Below are 27,144 nucleotides of genomic sequence, written 5' to 3' on the forward strand. Positions count from 1 at the left end.
CGCCTGCATGGGGAAAGCGCGCAATTGGCCGCTCAAGACGTGACGTCACGATGTCACGTCTTGAGAGGCCAATTGTACGCTTTCCCCGTGCAGGCGGCCATCTTTGTCTTCGGGAGGAGCTACGGGAGGCAGATCGTGTTCCTGCTCAGGGCTGCTGGCTACAAAACACTAAGTTTTGCCGCTGAAAAGTTTTTTGCCGGTGTCCGGGCTGGGGGAAAGCTTCGCTGTTGTCAGTGTCCCCCCTCCTCTCGGAGCAGGGACACTGACAAGTCGTTTCGCCGCTGCTTCGTCGCTGTCAGTGTCCCCCCTCCTCCCAGAGCAAGGCGGCTTTTCGCGCCCTGCTCCGAGAGGAGGGGGGACACTGACAAGTCGTTTCGCCGTTGCTTCTGCGCTGTCGCCGCCGTTGCTTCCTGGTATCTGTCATTTCAAATGACATTTGAAATGACAGATACCAGCGTGGCGTGAAGCCTTAGGCCCGCGCACCCAGGATCCTGTATAGGCGCTCTATCCAGTATCCTGGGTTGCGCGGGCCTAAGGCTTTTCGGACGCGGCTTACATTTACATACAATTAGGCTTCAGGATCGAGCGGTAGGTGAGCTGCACTGTGCGGGCGGTAACCGCGGGTGCCGTAGGCACTAACGCAGCTCTTCCTACCGCTCGGTACTGGATAGGCCTGATAGTGTAATTATAGCATGGGTTATTTTTCCCTATATGCATTACCTTGCACTTATCCACATTAAATTTCATCTGCCATTTGGATGCCCAATTTTCCAGCCTCACAAGGTCTTCCTGCAATTTATCACAATCTGCTTGTGCTTTAACTACTCTGAACAATTTTGTGTCATCTGCAAATTTGATTATCTCACTCGTCGTATTTCTTTCCAGATCATTTATAAATATATTGAAAAGTAAGGGTCCCAATACAGATCCCTGAGGCACTCCACTGTCCACTCCCTTCCACTGAGAAAATTGTCCATTTAATCCTACTCTCTGTTTTCCTGTCTTTTAGCCAGTTTGCAATCCACGAAAGGACATCGCCACCTATCCCATGACTTTTTACTTTTCCTAGAAGCCTCTCATGAGGAACTTTGTCAAACGCCTTCTGAAAATCCAAACGCCTTCTGAAAATCCAAGTCAAAAAGTTACCTTATCAAGCTCCCTCCATGCCACCGCAGGGGGGAGCTGAGGAAGCCAGGGTGGTGAAAACAAGGGCCTTGCCGGGACATTATATCAGCATACCCAAAGGGACACTGTTCGTTAGAGTTGTTTTGGTCAGCAAATCATGACTATATGTGATTCTCTATTAATATACTACAATTATGTGTGATGTTATAAATTTTATGTGTTTGTATGAAGGCTGTGTTAACACTTCTGTATACTTGTTTTTTTCACTTTGTGGCAGTTATTGACTGGTAGCATCTTAGATCAGCCATCCCATGTGGTTAGGCTTATCAATGTACAGCTACAAAGTATATATTCAATAGTGTTGTGTGTGTGACATTGTTTCTAAGGCTCTCGAAGGGAATGTTAGAATAATTTTGTGTTAGGATTACACGGTTTGTATTTGTTCATTTTTGTACATGTGAATAGACGAATAAAGAATTGTAGTAAATGACCACCTTGTAATTAGATTTTGTGTAATTCCATAGGTGCTTTTTCCCCACTCCTTTTGGAGTGTTTTTTCTCTATGTATTATAAACACCAGTTAGTATCACATATTGCCTGATTTTTTGATTTCTACTATAGGTATATCTATCTATCTATCTATCTATTTATTTATTTATTTATTGTTTTTGTTATACCGAGTTTCATGATAGGCATCACATCAACCCGGTTTACAAATAACAAGGAGTGTAAAGCATAACGTAACGTAAAAAACTTTAAATACAGTGGATCAGAAAAAGGGAGAGGGAAAGTTACAAAAAACAAGGAAAATAAACTTGGGATGGAAGGGGAGAAATTGAACAGCACAATATTTACATTTCAGCCTATTGATACATTAGAATAGCAATATATATATATAAATATATATATATATATATATATATATATATATAAAACAGCAGTTCATTTATCTAGTCTGGTGATGGCAATATTTCAGATAACATCCTGTTCAGTACCGCTTTAAGGTAATAAAACCTGCTTAGCAACCTATAAGGAAAAGAATGACAGCAAAATTTCTCACATAATAAGATACTCCTCAGGACAAGAGAGTTATGACTTTAAAAAAAAAATCCTCTCTCTTTATTCCTCAGGCTTATTTCCTTCTCTCAAGACATCCGGCTCCCAGTCAGTTATCCATCCGTAGGACTACACGTGGATGAATGACTCATTAACCTAGGTTTTTGCTTTCTGAAGAAGGCTGGTCACTGACTGAAATCACTGTAACATGTACTTCTTGACTTTTTAACTCTTCTAGTCTTCTCTCCAACCCTATTCTGGAGGACCAATAGCAAAAGACCTCCTCCAGCCCAGATAGTAAGGGTTTGAGACTTTAAGGGTTACCTAGGGTTCCTCTATCCTAATAAAGTTTTGTTTTATTGACAGCTAAAGACCAGAGGTTTTTTTTCAGGGTGTACGTGCCTGGCACCTTTTTCCTCCATCTGCTTGAATTACCCTGTTGGTCCCGAATAAAACACATGCATCTTGCATGTAAGTACTAGCACCTATTTTCCAAGAAAGAAAGCACTGATAGGATGTAATCTGTACAAGTGAAATGAGTCTCCATCTGTCCTCCCTGCCTATTGTGTCTGGTCATTACCAGAATAATCCCTATGTACAGAATCATGTAGCTGTGTAATTAATGTTTGTTATTTTCTATCCCAGTTTGCAGGTAAAGAATCATTGCATGCTACCACAGAAGAGTTCTGAGCCATTTCTACTTCACAAAAGAGTTCTGAATCATTTCTGCTTCACAGAATATGATTCTCCTTGAGGTATCCCTACCATTCCACACCATTTCGGACCTTGAATAAGTAGATTGGGCCAAATTTATATGCCCCCAAAACACAGCCCTTTTAAGGCATTTATGGCTGGCCTCATTTACTTATCCTCTTTATTAAGTACGCAGTAGAGAGTTAGAGAGTACATGGAAAAGAATGAGGCTAGACCAAGATGAAGGTATAGGCTATGTGATGTTTACATCATGTAATGAGACTGTATGACAGATAAGGTATGTATAGAGTTAAGAAGACTGTGAAACTGATGAAAATGTATGGAGATGAAGGAGGTGAGGGATGGATGAAGATGAAAGTCAGGGGACAGCAGTGATATGTGGTATGCATGGCCATAAGGAAGTTGTAAGATGGACAGTGATTCAATATGAATCAGGGGACTAAGGGATAGATAGGGCTACATTTATGGAGATGAGAAGGCTTTCTAATATAAAGGGCTTTACAGTGGTGATAAAACAGAATGTGAATTTTAAAAAGCTCTGGGATGGCTGGAGGCTTTCGGGAAGTGATGAAACGGAGTATATGAAAGTGCAGGGGCTGTTAGGGATACAGAAGTAAGACGACTGTAATGTGTATGTAGAATATGTAAGTAAGAGGATTGTAAGATGTATAGATTTGAGAAGACTGGGGTGAATGGGGCGAATGAAGGTAATTATAGAGTATATGGTTTCTACGAGGTACATAGCAGGTGATAAGGAGTAAGATACAAAGAAAGAAAGGTCAGCTAATGGAATCATGATCTAGGAACACTGAAGACCATGGGGTAACTGGGTTGGAACCAATACTCTAAAACTCCCTAGAAACTGAGTTGATGCCAGCAGACTGGTGTTGGCTAGGAAATACCCAGCACAGCTATTAGGACCTAAGCAACTGGATGTTTGGGCAATGGGCATCATCCTAATTAGTTTAGCTAGTTGTTTAAGTTACTACAAAACTTAGTGGTAACTCATCGGGTAGAAGATGGGAGGGAGAGGGCTGGATGTTGGATTAATAACAGTGGCCACAAGGGACAAGTCCAGGGCTATCAGAGTTAAGTGTGAAGTTCTCCTGTTGAAAGTCCAAATGAACTAACCTGTCCTGTAAATTAGTGCCTCTAGTAAAGGCAAACCTAGGTGGATCTTTAAACACTGGGTGCAACTAACAAATGCCAGTGGGTATGTATAGACTCACAGACTGCTCCTACCCCCGGAGAATAAGTTAAAACACATGGTAAGATGCTTGGGGGCAACCGGCCTCATAGATGATAATAGTCATTCATGCTGGGAGAACCTAGCCCTCAGGTTTGCTTTACGAATGCAAGCCAGTGGATAACCACAGGCCAGAAAATGGTGAAACAAAATCTTGACTTGAATTTTAAAGTCTGCAAGATCAGAAGAGATCCGTCGGAGTTGAAAAAATTGACTCACAGGTAAATTGGACTTGAGGCCCCAAAGATGAGCATTCTCAAAACACTAAAAACTATTAGAGTCTATTGGTTTTCTATACAGAGATACAGTAAATCCAGTGGAAGTCTTGCGAATGACAAAGTCAAGAAAGGATATTTGACAATCATGTACAGTGCTAGAAAAATGGAGGTGAGGATAAAACTGGTTCAACCAAGTCATGAAAGTATCAAATTGAGAACGAATGCCTCCCCACAAGATGAATATAAAATCAATATAGAGTTTCCATAGTAATAAACAAGTCAAAAAGGGGTTGGAGGATTGCCAGTCTGCTTCAAAAGAGCTTATAAATACATTAGCAACATCAGGTGCCATCGTGGCATCCATAACAGTGCCTTGTATCTGCTGGTAAAATTTACCATCAAACATAACAAATTTTTTAGTTAAGCCCAGTTCTGCAAGTCATACCAAAAAAGAAGAAAGTATACGATGAGGTTGGTCATGTGTATCCAAGAAATCCAAGATAACCTCAAGTACATGATGGTTGAGGAATGTTTGCATATAGAGCTTCTACATCTAAAATGGCTAAAAAATTCACATTCTTAAAGTCATGAAAGGTGTCAAGTATAGTAATCAGATGTTGAAAATCTCCAATATATGAAGGTAGCAATGGAACCATAGGAGCTAATAATTTCTCCACAAACTGTGACAAAGGGTCAAGGAGAAAATTGCGACCAGATACAATGGGTCATCCTGGTGGGTTCTCTAACCTCTTATGAATCTTTGGAAGGATATAGAAGACCAGTGTTATAGGGTAACGAGTCTTCGGTTTGTCCAATGTCTATGCATTGTTTATATTCCTTACAGTGACTTTCAGAAATTCTCCGCTCTTCTACTACCTGTCAGTTGGCTGGAATGATTTATCTGATACAATGCCCTTGTGATAAATTTTATGTGAGCAAGACCACTTGGTCTGTATGAACTCAGTTGATTGAACACCAAAGCTGCATTAAGCAGGGCCAGTTGATGTCCCCTTTGGTGGCACATTGTCAGGAATTCATGCACAGTTCTGAAGAACTCAAGTTCTGTGTAATAGAGACTCCTCGTTTGAATCGACATGGAAGCGATTTCTCTCATCGTTTACTTCAACTTGAACAATGTTGAATATATCATTTAAAGACATTGGCCCCTGATGGCCTTAACATGGATTTAGATCTGAGTGTGTTTCTCTAATATTTATATCCATTGTGTTTTTAGAGTTGGTTGAGCCCCTTCACTGACAGCTATTTTGTTTTTCTTTTGTTTTTTTGGTTCCTCTATCCTAATAAAGTTTTGTTTTGTTGACAGCTACAGACCAGTGCATGTCAATTCTGGGTGGGTTACCTTTATTATCAGCAGTACTGATCAGTTCAGAAGACCTTCTTTGGATAAATCATGAGATTGGATGATACATCAGAGATTGTTCCGTCTTTATATCATTCATCACCTCAGATAGGTCTCCCTGATGCAGTTTCTTACAAACTTTCTGACAGAGCAAAACAGTAAGGGGCAGATTTTAAATGTTACGCGCGCAGGGTACATTTGTGGTGCTACCCGGCGCGCACAAATGTACACCCTATTTTATAACTTGTGTGCGCTGCCGCACGCATGTTATAAAATCCAGGGCCGGCGCATGCAAAGGGGTGCACTCGGGACCGCCCCCGGACCACCGCCACGCCCCCTGGACCGCTCATTTTGGAAAGCCCCGGGACATATGCACGTCCCGGGGCTCGGCGCACGCAGGGGTAGGTTTTTTTTTGGGGGGGGGGGGTTACGTGTGTAACCCTTTGAAAATCTACCCCTATGTGTGCAAAAATAGAAACAATGCAGTTATGAAACCAACCAACAGCCATCTGAACATCAAAATTCAAATGCTCTAAAAGGCCATCATAATAAGCACTTCCGGAAAAATATCTACCTTCATTGCCTTTAAAAAAAATGCGTGTATTTTTGGCCGATGATTAAATATAAGGTAATGAAGGTAGATATTTTTCCAAAAGTGCCAAATATGATCGCCATTTAGAGCATTTGAATTTTGATGTTGGGACGGCTATTGGTTGCTTTCTCTATAAAATGCCAGCTGATGTCAGGGTTGGGGTCTTGGACTTTTGTAATTTCGTCTATACTTGGGTATAAACTGTGGTGATATTTTTTGTGATATAGTATTTAAACATTTTTTATATGCATGTGAAAAATTAAACAAAAAATTGAGCTCTTTTTGAGATCTACCAGATTTTTGGGTGAATGATTGAGTGGTCTGTGTTGCACTGGAGGTGGACCCTTGGCCTGGCATAAGATAGGTGCGGCCCTCTGAGGGATCCCAGAGGGCGCCTGCCGCCAGGAGGTTTGCACTTACTCTCGGCTTGCTGACATTCATTATATAACAATCTACATATAAGTTATATATTAGTATAAATATCAGAGAATTCACCTTCTTACATTATCATCAGATTTTCTCTGCTCCTATTTTGAGTTATCTATTGTTGTTGGAACAGAGTGTTCAGCATACTTTTTCAGAGTTGTACTCTCTGCCAGTTTCATCGCTGATTGGCTGTCAGTTTTTATGTCAACTATTAAAGCAAGTTCTTCCAGAATTTTAGCTAACCACTTTACAACTTTGATAGTTTCATATATTCAGCTTCATAAATAGATAAGCACACCATCCATTGTTTAACTGCTTTCTAGCTAATTGCTGCTTGCGATAGCTTGCATACATAACTTACAGTAGATCATTTTTCTTGAGTCTAGGAGTTCCAGTTTGCATCTGAATAATCAATTATTCTTTCTCCAGAAGCTTTGTAGCTAAACATTATCTTTTGTTCCTTGAAGATAGCTGAGAATATATTTTTCCATCTTCCAGTGTTCATTCGCATAGCAAATATGGAAATGGAGCAAATTAACTGCAAATGTAAGATTTGGTCTTTTTGCCTGTACAAGATACATCAAACGTCCAATAAGACTCTGGTATGGAACATCTGGATGATCTTTTGAACTGACTGAAGGACGCTGAATGGAAATGGCTACAGCCAGATGGGAAACTGGGCCTTGACATAGCCAATATCTTCCTCCTTAAGCAGTTCGTAGAAGGCCTACACCCAGCCATGCCTTAGAGTCTGCTGTGGAGATGGCCAATGCCTTTTATCAAGCTCACCTAGCAGCAGACCATTTTGTTGTACAAGAAAAATGACCAGTGTTGGATTCAAAGAGCTGTGCAGGGAAGCCAAGCATCCAGAGAGGGGATGAGCAACAAGTCAGGACCTTCAGGAGTGTTTCAATGTGGACAATGAGGCCACATCACCAAAGACTGTTTTTTTTTCAAAGAGAGTAAATCATTGGACATCATTCCCATCACCGGGAACTTGAGTTCACAGGAACGAAGTAACTCATCCTGAGGAAGCCCCAGGTCCAAAGTTAAACTCACGGGGGTGCTCACACTGTGAGAGAGAGCAAACAGTCCAAGACTGCTCCTGGTGGGAAGACGAAAAGCGGGAGCTTAGATTAATAGAGGCTCCCAGTTGTAACCTGGTCAAAGGCTTGCAACCTAGACTGGGTGAGTTTGTGATCCCAGTGGACGTGGAGTTCCCCATACAAGCCCTACTGGACTCAGGGAGTCTAAGGACTCTGCCCTTGAGCGACCTAGCTGAGAAAATGTCAATCGAAGATAAGAAAACAGTACCTTTACCTGTATACATGGGAACCAGAAATGATACCCTACAGCCCTGGCTGGTTTGATAAGCCTAGATGTTGGAATACTGCCTCACCTTCCATACCCCATAATACTTGGATGGGATTACCACCAGTTTGTGAAACTCTGAGGCCACCTCATGTCTACTTTGAATCTTCCAAATTGTAATGAACTGTCTCGTCAACAGACCTCTCTGTGTAAATATGCAAGCTTTGCCAAAAAACATCTTAGGAGGGTGAAGCCCCGAAGGAAGTGGCAAGCATTAGGAACTGTGGGGCATAAGGCAATGGTAGAAGGGGTCAAAGAGGGTTCTTACAGAGAAGACATATGCAAGGCAAGTCAACATTTCCCCTGTTCATGGTGAGGGAAACAGAAGCAAACAACACACAAAAAAGACAGTCTATACTCTCAGCTCACAAATAATGCCTAAACCATGTTTATTAATTCATCACTTCCTAAAATCCAGTCTCTCTATATTACTCATAAAATTTAATATAACAGAGTTATTTCATTTCCCTGATGAGTTAACCACCACACAAAATCTTTCCCAACATCCCCTAGAAAATCAAACATACAACTAAAGACACCACATAACACACAAACCTAGAGACAACAACATGCATCACACACAATAAAACTATACTATACAGAAAAATACATAGTATTCAACAAATGAAAATATTCTCACTTATCCATAATAACAATATGGAAACCTTCTAATGTTACTAATTCACAACCCACACGTAAAAAGCCCGTTCAGGCTGATCAATTTCAAAAAGTCCAATACACTTGACCACCCAATGGAAGTCCACTCCCGAATTTATCACATAAGTATATATCATCAGCTCTGTCCTTCTTGAATTTCAAAAGTCCATTTTTTAACACCATAATCACGCTTGTTGGAAAAATAAACGGACTTAAAGGAAACACTCTCCCTTTCCTCTGCTGTGGAGGCCAACTTCCAGAGCATCCTGATCGTGGTGTGCTGGGAGTTTTGATGTGGGTAAGTGCTGTTTGGGGTTTACATTGTGGGGGTTCTGATGATTATTCTATGGGTTGACCGTTTGCATGTTTTATGTCCTTAGACTAATTAAGTTGTTCCCCTGATGCAGGCAGCCTCTGCTGCTGAAATGCTACAGCATCAGGCATAGCTGGACAACATTACCATGGCGAAGTATGGCTGGGAAGATCACCTCAATAGTGGAGGAAAGTGTGGAGTGCATCCTTTAAGCCAGTGGTTCTCACCCCTGTCCTGGGGACCCCCCAGCCAGTCGGGTTTTCATGATATCCACAATGAATATGCATGAGAGAAAATTTGCATGTTATGGAGGCAGTGCATGCAGATTTTCTCTCATGCATATTCATTGTGGATATCATGAAAACCCGACTGGCTGGGGGGTCCCCAGGACAGGGTTGAGAACCACTGCTTTAAGCTGATCTATTCTCTCGACAAGTGCTCGTAAGTGGATGCTGGGAATACAAGAGGAAAAGGATATGTTTTTCACAATATCACCACAATCAGGATGCTCTGGAAGTTGGCCTCCACAGCAGAGGAAAAGGAGAGTGTTTCCTTTAAGTCAGTTTATTTTTCCAACAAGCATGATTATGGCGTTAAAAATGGACTTTTGAAATTCAAGGACAGAGCTGTTGATATATATTTATATGATAAATTCGGGAGTGGTCTTCCATTGGGAGATCAAGTGTTATTGGACATTTTGAAGTTGATCAGCCTGAACGGGTTTTTTTACGTGTGGGTTGTGAATTAGTAACATTAGAAGCTTTCCCTATTGTTATTTTGGTTAAGTGAGAATATTTTCATTTGTTGAATGCTATGTATTTTGCTGTATAGTTTTGTTGTGTGTGATGCATGTTGTTGTCTCTAGGTTTGTGTGTTATGTGGTGTCTTTAGTTGTATGTTTGATTGTCTAGGGGATGTTGGGAAAGATTTTGTTTTATAGTTAACTCATCAGGGAAACGACATAACTCCTTTATATTAAATTTTATGAGTAATACTGAGCATCTGGAGTTTAGGAAGTGATGAATTAATAAACATGGTTTAGGCATTATTTGTGAGCTGAGAGTATAGACTGTCTTTTTTGTGTGTTGTTTGTATCTGCGGTGTTGGTGTCTTATTGAGGGAAACAGAAGCCCAGTCCAGGATGGTAACTTGGATATAGGCAGCCGCTCACCTTAGGAAGGCTGAGCTGATGGACAGAGTGAGGGAGTGTACAGGAAACTCCCTCAAAACACCTTAAAGGACCAGCCACAGCTATCCAGCCCAGTCCTCCTTAAGAATCAACCTCGCAAGGGATTCTGTGTGAAGGGAGGCTCCCTTCACCATACTATAAGGAGCCATGGCCCAGAAGGATTGGAGAAGTCCCAGGGAGCAGGAAGGAACCCAGCCTTCTTTTCCTTGGGCTAATTCATTGCTGCGTATTTATCAGCCAACGAGGAGCCTTAGATCTCAAGAAAGAGGCTTGTTCCAGGTTCCCTCAATTAAAACAGCTAGACTAACATCTACATGGAAATGTGCCTTTTCAGTAGATGCACCTAATTTATGGAACTCCTTACCCGCATCTATGAGACTGGAAGAATGTCCTAAGAAATTTAAAATTGCTTTAAAGTCATTTTTGCTGAAGCAAACATTTAATTAAGAGGTGCCCAGATATATTTAATAGTGACTATGGCACAATCAAGTTCCATTCATGTAATTAGGGAGGGAGTAATTAGGCTCAAGTCATCAGCCCTATAAGCCTTCTTGATTTGGCAGGTATTTTGTCTTATTTTAGGATGGTTAAGAATATCTATTGATGATTTTAGATTGTTTTATTTTATGTTATTTATTTTATTTGCTACTTGTAATTATTGTGTCTGTTATTATGTAAATCACTTAGGGGCAGATTTTCAGAGCCCTGCTCGCGTAAATCCGCCCAAAACCGGGCGGATTTACGCGAGCAGGGCCCTGCGCGCCGGGAAGCCTATTTTACATAGGCCTCCCGGCGCGCGCAGAGCCCCGGGACTCGCGTAAGTCCCGGGGTTCTCCGAGGGGGCGTGTCGGGCGTGTCGGGGGGGCGTGTCGGGGGGGCGGGCCCGGTCCGTCGCGGCGTTTCGGGGGCGTGTCCGGCAGCGTTTTGGGGGCGGGTATGGGGGCGTGGCTACGGCCCGGGTCGGTCCGGGTGGCGTGGCCGCGCCCTCCGTACCCGCCCCCAGGTCCACGGCCCGGCGCGCAGGAGGCCCGCCTGGCGCGCGGGGATTTACGCCTCCCTCTGGGAGGCGTAAATCCCCCGACAAAGGTAAGGGGGGGGGTTTAGACAGGGCCGGGCGGGTGGGTTAGGTAGGGGAAGGGAGGGGAAGAGGGGAGGGGAGGGCAAAGGAAGTTCCCTCCGAGGCCGCTCCGATTTCGGAGCGGCCTTGGAGGGAACGGGGGTAGGCTGCGCGGCTCGGCGCGCGCCGGCTATACAAAATCCATAGCCTTGCGCGCGCCGATCCAGGATTTTAGCAGATACGCGCGGCTCCGCGCGTATCTACTAAAATCCAGCGTACTTTTGTTTGCGCCTGGAGCGCAAACAAAAGTAGGCTATTCGCGCGCCTTTTAAAATCCGCCCCTTAGAGTTCACGCTCAAAGCGATCAAAAGATTTTAATACAAACAGCCCATGTCAAGACCTGCTATGTTTGATGTCTATGTATTAAGGTGAGCAGCATCATTTGTTTTATTTTTGCTTTCACTATAAATTGCATATAAGAAAACAGCAGGAATCTGCCTCTTAATTCCTTCTGGCTGTTTCCCAAGCCGCTATAGCCCAAGTTACACAAGGAGTTGGGAAAAGGTTACTATTTCAGCACTCTATAAGTCCCTTCATGGGGCATCCATACATGGCATAGAGAGTTGGGCTTGGTTCCAAATGCTCGGGTTTGCAGGGATGTTTCAAAAGAATTAGGAAACTATCTGTTGCTCAGACCTTGAGAAAGATATATTTTTAGTTTTTGAGAAGTGTTTATTTTTCCCTAGTCATAGCACACAAAGCTAAGATAGCTGAATCCGCTGCTTGTCTGATGTGTGGGGAGCCATTGGGTTCATTTTCGCATGTATTTTGGGCTTGTCCCCTGATCTAAGTATTTTGGCAAAAAATCTGCATTTTTCTTGGGGGTATTTATGTTGGGGCAGATCATAATTCTCAAACTGGAAGTTGTTTTATTTTATGATGTTTCTACCTTGGCAATCAGAGGTAAAGGGAAGAAGCTGTTAGTTCAGAAACCATATCAGGTGGGAAAGAAGACCATTTTGTTGACTTGGATGACCACCACTTTTGCATCTTTTTGATACTAGCGAAACCTGTTCTATAATGCTATGCAGATGGATAACATGACAAGTGCATGTGAGTTTTGGAAACACAAATTATTTCTGGAAGTTTGGAACAGTTATATTAAAATGTTGCCTGCTTGAGTAAGGAGTCTGGTATTAAACTATTAGTATTTTTGCCTCTAGACTTTTTTTTTTTTAAGTTTCTTGCTACCTACCTAGAGGATTAATTAGGTATTTTTTTTCTTGCTGCATGGAGGGAGGGGTGAGTTAGAGATACAGCTATATACACATTTGTCTTTTTGTTATGTTCTTGGAAATGTTTAACATACTCTATTTTTTTAAATTGACTCAGATTCATCAGAAACCCATGCATGCTAGGTTGTTTTGTGTATTCTAGTTTGCTAATAAAATGTTTTCACGTAAAGGTGTAAGTTTATCAATATTACCACACCTTGGAGTGTTTATCGTACCAGAACATCATGCTCTTATATTTGTGGTCAGACATCATTATTACCTGTGTTTCTTGGTCTTATAGCACAAGTTACTCATTGACAGATGCAATGAATTTATACACTATTGCTATTTTATATCTTTCTTCCTCTGTTTGGCTGTGATCTTAATTGTTCATCAACCCTGTTGCACCTCTGGTTCTGTGACTCACTGCAGCCAGTAATCATGTGAATGCATTACATGACAAAGTGCAGTCACAGAAATATTAGTGATATTAAGTAAGAACAACTTCCATTCATTATGCTGAAGTTTTGGAGCATGACCGGTAAAAAACATTTATTCTGCCTGTTGAACTGTGATGGCCTTTTCCAAATAATACAGTTTAATGGCTGTGGTTTAGCCCACAAATACCACTGCAATTATCAGATAATAGACTTAAGCGCAGACACTGAACTGCTTTGGGGACAACGTAAAAACTTCATGATAGGATTATGTGTTGAGCAGAATTTCAGTCACTCAGTCATGGGAAAGGCCATAGAGATCTCCCTCTTCTCGAGTTTTCATAAATAATTATAACTGAGCAAAAGGAAAAGCAGACAAAAATCTTTCTTTCATTTTACCAATAAAATCTTTAGTAGGAAGGAAATATTTGGTTTAAATATGTTAGTGATAATCAGACCCCTCCATCTATTTATTCCCCTACCACCAACCCTCATTGGGGACCACCTAACACGTCTGCTCGGTTCAAATATCTATGACTAAATGCATTGTAGGGTACAGAATAATATTTTTGACTTCTGATTCCAGAAATATTATTTAAATTTAGGAAAACTGATAATTTTGAAAATTATGATTTTTCTGGAGTTTGACAGTCCAGCTGTTTTCTGGACCACCAGGTACCTGTAAAATGTTTTTTGGGGGGTCGGGAGGGTGGGGAAAGCAAAGAAATTAGTTTTAAAGGGTCGGGGTGAGTTTTTTGTTTATCGGCTCAAGCGTAGCCGATAAACAAAACCGCGATCGGGCCCGATGAAAAAACCCCCACATGTGAATCCGAACCGGAATCGGTTCGGATTCCGGTTCGGATTCACATCTCTAATGTGCACTGTTTAACGGGTTTGGCCTCGTGTTTTCGATGGGCGTCTGTAACCCCTTACTCTGTAAGGGGTTTGGTGCCTCGAAAATGTGCGGCCAAACCCTCTGAAAACTAAAAGTGCTCATCACATGCAAATGCATGTTGATGAGGCTATTAGTCACCCAATTCAAAAAGTAAAATGTGTGGCTAATCCACACTTTTTACACTCATAAATTAACGCCTGTCAAGGGAAGGCATTAATTTATGAGCAACCTGGAAAAGTGTACAGAAAAGCAGGAAATACTGCTTTTCTGTGCACCCTCCAACTTAATATCCTAGCGATATTAAGTTGGAAGAACCAAAAATGTAAAAAAAAAATAAAAATTTAAAAATAAAAAAAATGTGCCGACTGGCTGGTCAGGATAAAAAACACAAACATTCAATTTTACTGGCATCGTTTCCCTAACCGATCACTGTCAGCAGGTTCGGAAAACAGACACTTGTAAAACTGAGCTTCTGTTTTCTTAACCCACTGACAAAGCCCCTTCCCTGGGCCATGGAGGCACTAGGGGCGCGTAATCGTCCCTAGCACCTCCTTTTAGCATAACCCCTCATTTATATATAGGATTGTGCGCCCAGGAGAGGTGGCTGGGCTTGCGATGGGAGAGTGGGCGCTTAACAAGGAGCGCCCGTTCTCCCATGATCAGCCTGTAGGTGAAAAATCCAGTTTGTTACCACTTTTTCTAAGCTTTAGATCTGTTAATGATGTTTCATAGAGTGGGGAATCAAACTTTGATCTTTAAAAATGGTGCGGGCCATCCAGTGCTCCTACCATGTGACAGGGGCCGGCCAATGGCATGGATACCCTGTCACATGGTAAGGGGAAAGGGCCATCGGTGCCATTTTGATTAGTGGCAGCCGACGGCCCGGGAGCAGGAGATCACTCCCGGGACCCCCACTGGATCACCAGGTACCTGTAAAATGTTTTTGGAGGGGTCAGGAGGGTGGGGGAAGCAAAGGGATTAGTTTTAAAGGGTCGGGGTGGGTTTAGGGGTTATTTTTGTGTGCTGTTTTTCCCGCTCTCCCCCAAAATGATAAGAGAACCCCCACGATCAATATCGTGGGGTTTTCCTATCGTTTCGGGGGAGCCCCCGATTTCTGACGATTTTGAAAATATCGATGATATTTTCAATCGTCCGAAGCCCGATTCACATCCCTAGTGCACATGGCCAAGCGCACTTTACAGAATCGGCCTGTTTGTGTTGCAAAGGTTCAATGGGCTGTGATGGCTGTGATCTAGGAGGTCTCTGCAGTATAAAGGCTGACTCATCTTATCTCATTTCTCATCGCTACTAAATGGCTCTCTGTTCAAAATGTAACTTGCAATGAAATGCAATTATTATTCACATTGAAATGATTCTACTAATGCTTCTGTTCAATCTTTTGCTCCCTCTCTCTGTGGTCCTTGTCACAAGTTCGGTTATTATGATGATGTCAGCTCCAGAAAGAATTATCCTCATTCATTTTTTAATATTCAGTAACTTGGATTGTACCAACAAAATCACAGCAAATTGAACTTGTATGTCAAAGGAAAGCCTTATGTAAGAAGCACAAATGTTTTCTCCATTTTTTTGCCCCAGTAGTTTTCCTCCTACTTCTTTGGGCTTCCAACTCAATTTCAATCCACCTCTTTTGGGCTATGGTACTAGAAGCCTTCATCCACAACTACCTGAGAGTTTATCCCTTCTTTTATGTTCTTCTCTCAACTCACTTAACCCAGTCATTGCAGCAACCATGCTTGGCCAGGGATCCATTATTGCAGCACTCTCTCTAGAACCTTGCAATCATGGCCTGTACGTCTGGTCACTAGGTGTCACCGTTGTGCAATGATTAGTTTTGTGCTTCCCTCCAGAGACTATAAATGCAGCTTCCTCAGCCAGCCCACGAAGCAAACCCTGGTCCTTCGCATCGCAGCATGTAGCACAAACTCTAGGTCACCAGGTGAACCCCAAATGTCCTTTTTAAAAAGTGCTTATAATAGCCTGGGCTCCCTGGAATGTTGCAACTGAAAGCAGAGATTATGTAAGCAAAGTGTTTCTAAAACTGCACTTTATCAAGACACATGCAAAGGACATTACTAGAAGCTGAAAAGAAAAAGACTAAGTTCGTCTTTAGTTCTGGTATTCTAACAGCTGGACTATCAACATGATTAAAGACCATGTCAGCTGATTCCAATGTTGGAATTAAAATTGCTTACATTCCTAATTAAAATGAACGTTTCATATTTTTCCACGGCACATCTTAATCACTGTAAAAAAAAAAAAAAAAAAAGTAATGCATAAATGCTGGCATAGTCGATAATTTATGATTCAGAAATGGTGATTTGTAAAAATGTTATCTTGCACTACTGAAAGTCAGCAATGTTCAATATTAATAATCCACTCACTTCCCAGACAGAAATTCAGGGGAAACAATCATTAAATCAAGCAATTCCTGAGAAGCTCAGATAGACTGATAGAAAATTTTCCTCCATTAGGATATATTTTAAGGCATTTACACAGGTAAATCAGTATTTACCTGTGTAAATACTGATTTACATAAATTGAGTTCTCTGTAATTGTTCTCAATTGTTCTTTTTTGAAATTCTGTTAATGTTCATTGTAATTGCTTTCACTTTTGAAGCACTGTTTTTGTTCAATGCAAACCGAACTGATTTGTACCCCCTACAAGAATTTCGGTATATAAAACTGCTAGCTAGCTAGCTAAATAAATAAATAAATAAATAAATAAATATTTACCCATATAGGTTGCCATGACTGAAAATTCTCCCCTTCGCACTGGCTAAATATACACACACAGGTTTCATAAGTGCATACATTTAGCAGGATTAAAAAGAGACATTCCCAGAGGTATGATTAGGCTGGGAAAGGATAACAGCAAGTGTACATGTGATTTTTGAATGGGCATTGTGCAGTTCACCCCCAACTGACCAGCAGCAGGAACAGCAGGTGCAAATTACACCAACCCTTTTTTTTTGTGAGTATCTTGTAGGTAATTTTCAAAGGGGAAACTGCCCAGTTTCCTTTTTGAAATTAGCTACAGGGTACATGCATAACTTCCAACAATACGGGCTATCCAAAATTGCCACTTTAGCAGTAATTTTGTATCATTCTCCCTAAACTGCATGGCAAATGCATATGTAAGTTACCCAAATAGAGAATCTTTTCCATGTAAAAGTGTAAAAAGATCTCATTGACTGTTTTCTCAATGCATGAAGCACCTGAGAAAGGTTGTCCAAACAGCCAAAGGAAAAAAATTATCTTGCCTTCGATGTCCAAGCTGTTAGTGTTAGGAAAGGGATATTCAGAAGAAGCAGAAAGGTCAATATGCAACTCGTTTGTCCGGCTAAATTTGAGACTAAGCGGGAGTTAAAAATTCTCACTTGTTGAATGCGATCTGGATTATCTCGCTAAGTAATTAGCTGGATAAACTTTAGCCAGATAACCCAGAAACGTTTTGAGGGTATTCCAGGGATGGAGTTGAGTTATCCAGCTAAGTACTGCATGAAAGCAGCCCTAAAGTTCGCTGGATAAACTTATCCAGCCAATTTCCCAATAGCCAGGTATATTGTTGTGAGAGCAGAAACAGTGAAACATTTAATGCCAAAATATATTGTCCTTGATGAAGAATCAAATGCACAGCACGTCGGGCATTTTATAGCATGATATAAATGTTCCCAATTAGCGTCTCGGTTTAAAAGAAGAAAAATCTTTGAAAACATATGCATACGCTGTGACAAAGATAAGTAATCTTTCTTCTGTTTTGAAAAACATTTTTTAAGAAGTTTTCTGGGATTATAATGAAAAAAGAAAAAAATTAACTAAAAATTTAATATTTTCTTCTTTGTTTTTGTGGACACATTTAAGAGACCTATGATTTAAAATAAAAGGGAAAACCTGGTTCACTGAACAGTCCAGCCGAGTTGGGCGAAACTGTCCTTTAGCGATTAAAGGTTCCCACTTATGATGGCCTCATTAATAACTCTATAACCCTTAATTATGTTTCAAATTGGTATTGGTCAAGCAATGAGTATTCACCTAAGTAACTAGTAAGTTGCTTTAGCAAGAGTGATTCAATGATTTTAGTCAGAAATGGGTGAGAAGAGATGAGAGAGAAATTACTGTAATCAAAATTGAAGGTTATGGGATTCTTTAGGATCGGAGTGACAACGGTAGTTTTGAGAGAGTCTGGAAGAATACCGGTAGACAAAGAGGAATTGACAATATGAGCAATAGGTAATGCTATGTCATCCTTAATAAGCTTTAGTAGAGCGGTAGGACAAGGTGATAGGGGACAAGTAGAAGATTTCATTTTCAAAATTATTTGTAGAATTTCTGTACTGGTTACAGTTTCAAATGTATCTCAAGTATACACAGGTGCAACAATGGAGATAGTAGGAAGTGTGCTAGAGAATGTATTGACTATATTTTGAATTTTAGAATGAAAATAGTTACCAAACAGATGACATAGCTCATGAGGAGAGCTAGCTACAGGGTAATTACATCCATTATTATGTTGTTTAGTAATGGATTTAACAGAATTGAAGAGAGCTTTAGGATTATTAGTCTGTTGAATGTATCTTGACAAGTAAGTTTTCTTTGCAGAGTTAACAGCTGTTCAGTAGAGTGAAAGTTGGTTATTAAAAAGGTCAAGATTAATTGCAGTTCTGTGTTTTTTCCAAACATATTCAGATCTACAAAGAGTGTACCAAGGAGTGTAAGAGGTTCTGTTATGGGATAGTTTTTGCATGGAAGCCAGTTTATCCATGGTGTTAGATAAGGCTGAGTTTCATGTGTTAACCATGTCATTATTATTATTATTTAAAACTTTTTCTATACCGGCATTCGTATGGACATCATACCGGTTTTACAGTATAACAGAAATGCTTGAAATTACATGTAACAAGGAAATAGCAAAACTGGGAGCAGGGATACATGGGTTTCAATATAACAGACAACTGAAGATAAAGATGGGACAACTGTAAATAGAATTCTTACAGTGAGAGAAATTAACATGATGTAATTCGAAAATCATTAGATGGGGGTATCATAGTTTTTTAGGATTAAATACAAGGTTTATATACAAGGACATAATTGCTAGGAGAATATACAAAGAAGCAAAGACATGTGCGAAGGTGGTGAAAGGGTGACAGGTGCAGGGTGTGATGGAGAACCAAATCTGGGTACAAGACGGGGGAGAGGACTTTTAATCGGGGAAGGCCTGTTTAAACAACCATGTTTCCAGTTTCTTTCTAAATTTGAGGTGGCAAGGTTCGAGATGGAGGTTAGGGGGCATGGGGTTCCACCATGAGGGGCCTGCGAATGTGAGGGCACGCTCTCTTGTGGATGAGAGATGTGCTGTTTTGAGAGAGAGCACTAGCAGGGTTCCTTTGTTGATTGTTCTGGTGGGCCGATTCGTGTGAGCAAATGAGAATGGTATATCGAGCCATTTGGAGTGTTGGGAGTAAATAGCTTTGTGGATGATAGTGAGGGTTTTATAAAGAATGTGGGAGGGGATGGGAAGCCAGTCTTTGAGAATGGGGGTAATATGGTCAGTTTTATGGACATTTGCTATGATTCTTGCCATAGCGTTTTGGAGCATTTGGATGGGTTTTATGGTAGAAAAGGGAAGTCCTAGGAAGAGTGAGTTACAGTAATCTAGCTTGGATGAGAGGGTAGTTTGGATCACGGTACGGAAGTCATGGGTGTGAAGTAGGGGCTTCAGTTTCTTTAGAACATTGAGTTTATAAAAGCCTTCTTTAAGGATGGCGCTAATGTGTTTCTTTATGTTCAATTGCTTGTCAATAAGGACTCCGAGGTCTCTTAAGGCTGTTTGTGCCGAAATAGATTTGAAAGCTGGGTCAATAGTGATGGATTGCTTTGGAGAGGTGTCGTGGGAAATAAGTAGGAGTTCTGTTTTGCTGGTGTTTAGGGCAAGGTGGAGGTTGGTGAGGAGAGAGTTGATTGAGGTAAAGCAGGTTTCCCAGTGCTTTATGGTGTCAGAGATAGATGAGTGGATAGGTACGATGATTTGGACATCATCAGCGTATAGAAAGAATTTTAGATTAAGGTTAGAGAGGAGATGGCAGAGGGGGTAAGGTAAATGTTGAAAAGTGTTGAAGAGAGTGAAGAACCCTGTGGGACTCCCTGCAGGAGGGGGGTAGGGGGCAGATGTGGTGTTACCTATTTTAAAAGAGAAGTTTCTGTTAGAGAGGTAGGATGTAAACCATATGAGGGCTAGGCCTGAGATGCCAATGTCCTTTAGATGGGAGAGTAGGTGGTTATGGCTTATGGTGTCAAAGACCGCTGAAATATCGAGGAGGACGAGAAGGTAACTATGTCCTTGGTCCATGCCTCTGAGGAGATGGTCGGAGAGGGAGAGTAGGAGTGATTCCGTATTAAAGTGTTTATGGAAGGCAAACTGTGAGGGGTGGAGGATCTTGTGTTCTTCAAGGAAATCCATGAGTTGCGAGTTGACGACTCTTTCCATTATTTTGGCTATAAACGGGAGGTTTGAAATGGGACGGAAATTGGCCGGATCTTTTGGGTCAAGTTTAGGTTTCTTAAGGAGGGGTTTAACTGTGTCGGGGACAATGCCTGTGGAGAGGGAGCAGTTAATGATGTCGGATATTGCCCTAGCAATGGAGTTAGGGACGTATAGGAGGGCTTTGGTGGGGATGGTATCAGTCGGGTGAGAGGTAGGTTTAAGTTTTTTGAGGATAGATTTGATTTCTTTGGAGGAAGTAAGTTCCAGGGAGCTTAAGGAGGCAGAAGGATAGCTAGACCCTGGCATAGGGGAATGCAGGGAATTGGTGAATCTGGAAAGTAGGTTCATTATTTTGTTATTGAAGTATTGCGCCAATTCTTCACATTTTGCGGGGGCTTCAGAGTTGGGTATAGAGTGTGGAATAGATTTGGTGAGGCTTGCGACATACAAGAAGAACATTTTGGGGTTGTAGCAGTATTCGTGGATCTTTTGGCGTAGAAGTCCCGTTTGTGTTTGAGTATAGAGGTTCTGTAGCAGTGAAGGGCTGATTTGTAGCTGGAAATGCGCTGCAGGGTTGGGTCCTGGCACCATAATCTCTCTTTCTGTCTGAGTTTGTTTTTCATTGCTTTTAATTCAGCGATGTACCATGGGTTTGTGTGTTTAGCCTCAGCATTTATGACATGTTTGGTAGTGGGGCAGAGTTTGTTGGCGATTTCCAAAGTGAGATTGTACCATGAAGATAAGGCCAAGTTGGGAGTGGTACAATCCAGGTTGGGTAGGGAGGTTGACAACGCTGGGATAAGTTCTTCACTGGAGCAGGTTTTTCTGGAGATTATGGATTTTTCTGGAGATTATGTCATGAATAGGTTTTTCTGGAGATTATGAATAGGTTTTTCTGGAGATTATGTCATGAATGTCAGTCCCAGAAATATCAGAAATTAAAGGAAGAAGTCTTTCTTTAAAAGTTACTGGGTCAACATGTAAATAGGGTCAGTTAGTGGAACAGAGTTTGAATGAAGGGAGTTGATCTGATCAAGGGATGGCAGAGATAGTGATGTTTGTAGGAGCAAAACAAAAGGAAAAAAGGTTAAGGAAAGCAAATCTAGAGTATGACCAGCCTTATGAGTAGGAACGGTAATGATTTGTTGCCAGTCAAGTAAATTCATAGCACTTAGGAAGTGTTCAGCAGAATGGGATAAGGGCACCTGTTCAACATGCAAATTGAAATCACCTAAGATAATAGTTTTTTCAGCATGGGGAAGAAAAGTGGAAAGGTACTCAAAGAGTTGTGGGCCAGCAAGCCCGGTGGACAGTATACTAAACAGAGGTTTAGATCATGACTGTTAAGTAACATAACTTTGAATAGGTGTGGTAGAGCAGCTTGAGAGCGAGAGAATACAAAGGAATGTTTGTGAAATATTATGTCCTCTACCTTGGCAGCGAGTGCGGGGGAGATGATGGTATGTGTAATCTTGGGGGCAGCATAAATATAATAGAGAGTCATCACCATCTGAGGTCCATGATTCTGTAATATATAAACAGTCAAGTTTGGAGACTGAAAGCAAATCATAAATTAGAGGAGTTATTTTAGATATAGAGCGAACATTAACTAATGATAAGGCGAATTAGTGGAGACAGAGTGTGAGTTGTTTGTAATGGAATGTCAATTAAAGCAGATCTAGGTCTAGGTAAATATCGCCTAGGTAAAGGTCACCATATTGTCCTTGACCGGTAATAATGGAAATGAGCATAACAAAAGAGAAAACGGTAGACCAAGTGTAAAGCAAATTTAAAGGCGTACTCAGGTGCACACAAAGGAGCGAACAAGGGAGCTTGCTCCTTTGATTGTGCACCGCCAGCACGAGTGCCTCCAGTGTCCCCAGCCCAAAGAAAAAGGGCCATCACCCTGACTAATATCATTAGGGGGCAGGACTTCCTCCACTGAAGTGGCAGCTCAGCTGGATGGTGTATGAGCTGCTTCCAGCTAGGGCAGTGGTTCTCAACCCTGTCCTGGGGACCCCCCCAGCCAGTCGGGTTTTCAGGATATCCACAATGAATATGCATGAGAGAAAATTTGCATACACTGCCTCCATATCATGCAAATTTTCTCTCATGCATATTCATTGTGGATATCCTGAAAACCCGACTGGCTGGGGGGGTCCCCAGGACAGGGTTGAGAACCACTGAGCTAGGGAGATGAACAGACAGGCAGGCAGGCAAGAAGACTGGATTGGAAGAGGATAGTTTTTTGGAGGGTGATTTGGAGGAATTTTCAAGAACTGTAACCTGATCTAGAACCTATCAATCTTTAATCTGTAGCCATTGGTCTGCAAAAAGGGTTAGATGTCCCCCAATATAAATGTATTTTTGCTGGGAGACAGGCACAGGCAGTAGTCTCTGTGAGAAGTCTAGTTGATTTTGACTGGGATTTCTGAGGTAGAGAATTTGAATCTCCTGGTAGCTGGTGGAGGAATCAGTGTTGCAGTGAAAACTATTTTTTTTTTGTTTTAAATAAGATCCACTATCTTCTTTATTACCAAAGAGGTTTTCTCTTGTATATAAGAATTTCATTAGCCTATCATGTACCTCTTCTTTTAGGCCTGATGTTCTGAGTGAAGTTATCCTACAAGATCCTGAGGATAAGGAGGAATCTCTTGCTGCTGTATTGAAGTTATTGTAAGCAAATCTTACCAAATGCTTACTGCATTCAGCCCCTGTAGAAACTAAACTAAGGAACTCTCCTTGATTATATGAAAGATGAAAATCTGAGAATTTATGTAACTTTTGCTTAATAGAGTTCATGTACTGCACTATGAAAAGTCTGTATACTGATATGTGAGCAGAAAGCATGGTGTTTTGAAATAGTTTTCTGCCAAAATGGTCTAAAGTCAGTGGCTCCTTCCCTGATGAAACTGAAGCATAGGGCCTTGATAACCTTGACTTCTTTTGAGCCAGTTCTACCACAACTAAATGCTGTGGAAATTGAGTCTTTTCAAAATTCACAACTGGTTTTATGCAATACTTGACATCCAGCTTTTTTTTATTCCAGAGGTGTCCCCCAAATCTTAATTTGAAGTTCCTTTAGGGTTTGATGAACTAGGATTGGCACAGTATCTTTAGGTACTTTAAGATACCTAAGGATTCCTAATATTGACATTTTTATCTTTGTCTTCTTGTATAGATCAAAGAAAGTCATTAGGGAAAATGAATATTGGAAATGGGAAATCATCTGGAGAGAAAATAGGAGGGGGAGAAGAGTCAGATGGTAGACCTGATGAGTATCAGACTCTAGTTCCTGCTAATTTAAAACTAATCGAAGAAAGTTCTTTTTTACTCAACGCACAATTAAACTCTGGAATTTGTTGCCAGAGAATGTGGTTCGTGCAGTTAGTATAGCTGTGTTTAAAAAAGGATTGGATAAGTTCTTGGAGGAGAAGTCCATTACCTGCTATTAAGTTCAGTTAGAGAATAGCCACTGCCATTAGCAATGGTTACATGGAATAGACTTAGTTTTTGGGTACTTGCCAGGTTCTTATGGCCTGGATTGGCCACTGTTGGAAACAGGATGCTGGGCTTGATGGACCCTTGGTCTGACCCAGTATGGCATTTTCTTATGTTCTTAATCTTCTTCCATGAGTATTCTGATTCTGAATCAGACTCAAGAGGGGAGACATGAGAACTGGTAAATGAAAATGTGTACTTCTTTGATGCAATCTTCCAAGTAATTTGAGGAGATAACTCTCTTTTCAATGCTGAACAACTTTGAAGAGTGGTCTACTGCACTGAGCTGGGCTGAGGCCAGGCTGATTGTGCCATAAAGTAAGATTGATAAAAAATGAACTGTGATATAGGCTACACCCATTCTGAAGTAGAGGAAAGCAAAAGAGTTGGCATACTGGATCTTGAGCGTGCCTGAAGCATATTGAGATGCTTGGCCATAAGGTTCTTTATCATTCTAAGTCCTTCTCAGGACCTATACCATTCAAGATAAATGCTCCAGTGGAGTTTCTGGAGATAGTATACAGGAAATGGAATAGGCAAATTAAGAGGTAGAATCAAAGAAATAGATGCACTTGGCTTAAACATCAAGGCTGGCAGTGTCTATCTTGACACACATAGTCTCGACATCAATGCACTTGGCTTAATCAGCTTACTTTACTGGCAGTGTGGCCTCACACCATACAGTGTCTTATATAAAGAGCTGTTTTGTTTTAGAGGGCAAACATCCCCAACTTCCTCCTTGTCTTGCTAGATTAGGGCTGGTGCATCATCTCACTGATGAAGCTTCAGTAATGGAGCTTGATGCTTGGTATTGATTGCTCTTACTCTTGCACTTGATCCTGTTTTTGCAGGGGACTAAGTTGAAAGTAGCTATCCTTGGATATTGGGTTCTCTGACCTCAAACAACTCAAAAAAAAAAAAAAAAAGAGCCTATTTTTCATGTCAAAGGCTCTGAAGATAGTGTCTTTGAAGTTGATGATTTTGTCTTTGAATGCCTCAATAACAAATGCTTCTATGCAGAGTGCTTTGATGGCTTGAATGTTGATGTTAATGCTGATGCTGTTGTGATTCTGCTTGTGAGACTAGCTCACACAGCCTCTTACCTCTTCGAGCAGCTGATGGCGGGCAATCCTCGTGGCCCGGAGGCTGCCGATCTCCCCCGCTGCCATTGGCATCCGCAGCGGGCCGCTGCTGTCTTTGCGGCCTGGAGGCCGCCATCGAACCAGCCGACCTCTTTGCGGCCTGATGGCCACTGCTGAAGTCTCCACCTTCCGCAGCTCGGAGCCGCCGCCACCACCTCTCCTGCACGGCCTGGAGGCCGCCATTGCTGAACCCTCTTTGCAGCCAAGAGGTCGCCATTGAGGCTCCTCTTCGCAGCCAGGAGGCCGCCAAAGTCCCCTTTCCTCATGGCTCAAGCCGCCGCCGACCAGGCCTTCCACGCGGCCTGGGAGCCGCCGTCCTCTCCCTCTTCGCAGCCTGGAGGCCACTGCCGAACAGCGCCGTCCTCCGCGGCAAGAGCCACCTCCAATTTCCTCTTCTTGCAGCTGGGAGGCCGCCCCGGAGCTCCACTTCGCGGCCTGGAGGCCGCCAACATCTCCTCCCCTGTGCGGGGAGTCTCCGTCATTCAAATCTTCCTTTCTTGCAGCCTGGAGCCGTCTTCAGTTCCTCTTCGTGGCAGAAGCCGCCCCAACTCCTCAGGCCTGTTTCTTCCTCTTCTCTGCATGGCTGCTGTCCCTGATCCTGCCTCCTTAGGTGCAGAGCCGCGCCTCTCCATAGGATTTAAAGGGCCAGTCCTTCTGGCTCCTCCTAATGATGTCACCAAGGCATTTCCTCTTTAGCCCTACAAAAGGGCTCAGCCTTCAGTCAGTCTTGGCCTTCACAAGGAGTTGGTCATGGAGTCGGACCTCTCCTGGATCATAAGTTCTAGCTCTTCATTCCAGGAGTCCTCCGTCATCCCTCTTCACTTCTTCAAGGCACTCTGTTCTTTGTTGGTCCTCCTTGTCTTTGTCCATGGTTCCTGAACCTTCGTCATCATCTTCATTCCATGTTCTGGTCTCTCATCGGATCCCATCCTCTTGTCTTCATATGTCCCGATGTTTACATGTCTTCAGATGCCCTGATGTCACCCTGTCTCCAGATGTCCTGATTTCTCCCTATCTCTGGATTTCTTGACATCTTCCTATCTCCAAATGTCCTGACATCCCCTTGTCTTCGGATGTCCAGACGTCCCAGTGGTCCTCCTCTCTAGAAGTCCCCTGATATCCAGATGCCATAGATGTCCTGATGTCCCAAGGTACCGGTGTCCATTCATATCTGATGTCCTACATTCCAACCCTGATGTTCCAAGTCTCGCTTCTGATGTCCTTTGTCAGGTTCCGATCCTGAAGTACCGTCAGTCCTTAAGTTACGGGTTTAGCTCACTCGCCCCGGACCTCGTCTTCAGCTGACCTTCCTGGGAGTAAATCCTTTTCTATCTGGTATCTGAGTTTGGTGGCTGGAGCCCTCTTCCAGCAGGATCTGTCTTCGAGCACTGCCTGGATTCCTCCTAGTTCCTGAGCCTCTGTCTTCATCTGAGTCCTTATCCTTGTCTGAGTCTTCCCCGGTTCCAAATCGTCATCGGAGTATCCAGAATCCTCGCCTGACTCTCTGAATCCACTTCTGATCTCCACCTATGTCTAAGCGTCTGAGTTCCAAGCCATCTCAATTTCTCGTCACGTCTGAGTTCCAAGTTACCTTACGTCTTCGCCTCATCTGAATCTCTACGTACCAAGCATCTTTGTCTCGTCTGAGTCTTCAAGGTCCTCATCTCGTCTGAGTCTTCAAGTGTCCTCGTCTCATCTGAGTCTTCAAATGTCCTCGTCTCGTCTGAGTCCCAAGCTCCACATGTCTTCATTTCATCTGAGCCTCTGAGCTTCCTCGCTTTAAGCCGTCAGCCTAGTCGGAGGCCGAGGTCTCGTCTTGTTCCAAGCTTCAGTACCATCGCCTGTCCTCGACTTCTGTCTCTCCTGCCACATCTGCCACTACCCAGTGACAGGTCCGAAAGGGCTATCGAGTGGCCGGAGGGCTACCCCAAAGACTAGCATTGCATTGTTGGGTCTCTAACTGTGTGTGCAGGTTCGGCAGAGGTTAGGACGGTGGCCAGCCTACTCCTATCATGCTGGGGCATGTCTTGCCTGCTGCGGCACTTCCACGGAGCTCCTCTCTGCAGTTG

At 42.3% G+C, this 27,144-nt stretch overlaps 1 protein-coding gene and 1 long non-coding RNA gene across 2 annotated transcripts in view; one reads left to right on the forward strand and one right to left on the reverse strand.

The window, feature by feature from the left end:
• Nucleotides 1-27,144, reverse strand: part of MIPOL1 (mirror-image polydactyly 1) — a 1,009,124-nt gene that overhangs the window by 469,111 nt on the left and 512,869 nt on the right. The gene's annotated exons all lie outside the window — the stretch shown is intronic.
• LOC115090160 overlaps nt 12,226-27,144 on the forward strand; it is a 67,795-nt gene continuing 52,876 nt past the window's right edge. The window contains exon 1 of the long non-coding RNA XR_003856321.1: nt 12,226-12,437. This is a non-coding gene — a long non-coding RNA (uncharacterized LOC115090160). The remainder of the gene's footprint in view (nt 12,438-27,144) is intronic.

The sequence above is a fragment of the Rhinatrema bivittatum genome, chromosome 4 (genome assembly GCF_901001135.1).
Source record: "Rhinatrema bivittatum chromosome 4, aRhiBiv1.1, whole genome shotgun sequence".
Lineage (NCBI taxonomy): Eukaryota > Metazoa > Chordata > Amphibia > Gymnophiona > Rhinatrematidae > Rhinatrema > Rhinatrema bivittatum.